The following is a 2,960-nucleotide window of genomic DNA, read 5'->3' as shown; positions in this document are numbered from 1 at the left end:
GTTTGCACTGAACATACAGTCATGCAGAAAACGAATGCAAGTTTGTCTATAGTGCAAATCAAGGCCATCTATGACTACCATTCTTCCAACCTTATTACTCCTTGTTTCATTGGAGAGGAGGTGCTTTTGGAGTACGCTTTCCAAGAATGCAAGGAACGTCTTGTTAGGGAATCTTCTCCTCATCTAGCAAAGATAACAATCCTCTATGCTGTGCTACTTCATATAACAATGACAAGAATCTCTACGTCGACCTATCTCCAGGATATTTATGTTTCAACTCAAGGAAATGCTGTTAAAAGCGAAAAACATCACCTTACAAGCATCTGCATCACTGTTACGAGTTAATTGCTTTGTGTCCGCGGGCATCACGCTTGTAACACTGGAGAGCTGTTGTGTCACTCTGTGCGTTCTTTGTTTTTTCTGCCTTGGGCTATACTAGCGGCTTGTTGGTCGCAGAGCTAAACAGGTGCTTTCCATGTGGTTCCAAGTATTGATCGGCGATTTTCGCTATCTGGTCAAGCATTTCCAGGGCTCTTTCATGAAGGTGAATAGCTAACTCTTTTGGACAAGGGTCAATAAACTGTTTTTCCACAATTGGGTCTTTCGGGCCTTCAAAAAAACGTTCAGTGTGCGACAGTTTCAACCACTGCAACAAGTATCTCTCCAGTCGCACTATGAACTGTTCTGGGCTCTCATCAAATTCCGGCTTTGATGCTCTAAATTTACAGCAATAACCAGCCTCCGTAAGGTCATATCTCTTTATCAAAGCTCGCTTTACTGGGTCATAATCTTGGGCTGCTTCCTCGGATAACCGCGAATAAACTTCTAGCGCGCGTCCGGACAAAGGAGCACTAAGTTTCAAAGCCCATCCTGTCTTCTCCCATTTAGCTGTCGCTGCAAATCTTTCTAATCTTTGTGAATACGCATCCAAGTCGTCCTTGCCATCGACAAATGAGGGAAGCTTGGGTGCCTTGGCCCTATCCTCTCGCACTTCAGGACGCCCGTCAGCATTCGCCACAGCCAAACGTGCAATCTCCGACTCGTGTTCTCTTTTTGCCGCTCTAATAGCCTCTTTCTGTTTCAAAAGATCGGCCTCTATCTCCAGTTTCCTCAGTTCATGTTCTTGATGCCTTGTTTCTCTTTCCTCGTCTTCCCTTCTCCTATCTTCTTCTAGTAATCGATGTTTCTCATCCTTTTCTTCTTCTAATTAACTCCTTTTTTGTTCTCTTTCTTCCTCTTTCCTTCTTCGTTCTTCTTCAAATTGTCTACGTTTGTCTTCTTTTTTTTCCTCTTCCCTTCTTCGCCCTTTATCAAGTTGTCTACGTTTGTCTTCAGACTGATCAGTTTGAGGTCAAAAGGAATCAGCCACTCAAGCGGCCAAAACAGCTAAAGGGCAGTTTGATTGTTAAGGAGTACACTAGTAAGAGCGTTGATCTATGTGGGGAAAAATCATGCGAGACCTGCACGGTTCACGCCTATGAAGTGGCACTTATATCTCAAAAACAGGAACACATGTAAAAGAAAAAAGAATTATCCAGCGCCTTCAAAACAGGGAAAGAAAAATACTATCAAATTGGAAAGGGTTCAGTCTGACCCTCGTGTTGGTAGCATTTGTAGAAGCTGCCAGTTTCGTCCTTAAATGTTAGCCAAGCAAGGCATCTGAAAAGGTCTTTACTCCTATCTCTTATATTTGCGTCTAAAAATTTCTGTTGTGTCTAATGGTATCCCAAGTAACTTCTATGAAGGGACTTGCTCAATCTTGCAACCTTTACATGCAATTTTGATGCAAATTTCTTCTCCAAGTGCCTACCAGTTACAAGCAGAGGTTTTGTCTTAGAAGTATTCAGCACCATCCTATTTTCAGATGTCCAGTCAGCTATCCTGTTTACTGCAGGCAGATGTAAAACTGCAGCAGAGGCACCCTTAACGTAGTATCATCTGCTTAGATATCAACAATTGACCAGGAAACTACCAGAGGAAGATTGTTAACAAAAATAATAAACAATAGCGGCCCCAAGACAGATCCCTGGGGAAGGCTATGCGTTATTAACCTGTGTTCAGACTGGGCATTACTAAACAACGAAACGGTGAAATGAAACACTGAAACACCATGTATGGCCCTGCCATACATTGAATACTAACAGAAAAAGGTTGGATTTGATTAAATATCGTTTGAGGCCAAATTAGTCCTAAAACGCTATTGCTCTTAATTCATTGAGATAAAGATTAGGATTCAGATTAAGACTGAAATTAGGAACAATAACTTTTTAAACCTAATTGGGCCTAAAATTATGTTTAATCTCGAATCCAAACTTTGTCGGTTACTATGCAATGCATTGGGTGGGGGGGGGGGGGGGGTGTACACATGGTGTTTTAGTGCTTCGCTTCGTTGCTAATTGACTCCTATTGTTTACTTAGTTCTCAAGTAGGAGGAGTTAAAGGCTCAAGCTAATCAAGAAATTATTTTCTCAATGACAATAAAAATATGATCCTCCTAGCTTCACTTGACTTTATATCTGCAGTTCAAAATATGATTCATTTTGTTCATTGATTCATTCATCTCGGGAACATTTGAACCCACAAATGACCAGCCCCCAACATCTGGGCTTCATAGTTTGTTTTGGTGATCACATGATTTCAAGTGCAATTTGGAATACCTAAGCACGAGTAATGTACAAATACTTATTTATGCAAAATTGCATGAGAAAAATCATGTGATAACTTATTAATAATACACATGAAAAAATTCGAAATGGTTACGCAGAAGAACCGACACCTATCACACAATCAGGGAAAATTGTGCCATCCAGGGTGCGCGCCTGATTTGGAAACAAAAGATTTGATTGGTTTTGACCAAACCCTATTGCTTATCAGCAAAATTTCGTTGTGTAATTTGCACTGGTATTACACTTTTTGCACTGCTGTCAACCAATCAGAATGGAGTAATTTTTTGATCTATA

Source organism: Montipora capricornis, chromosome 9 (assembly GCF_036669925.1).
Source record: "Montipora capricornis isolate CH-2021 chromosome 9, ASM3666992v2, whole genome shotgun sequence".
In the NCBI taxonomy this organism is placed as follows: domain Eukaryota; kingdom Metazoa; phylum Cnidaria; class Anthozoa; order Scleractinia; family Acroporidae; genus Montipora; species Montipora capricornis.
This window is presented reverse-complemented; position numbering follows the sequence as displayed.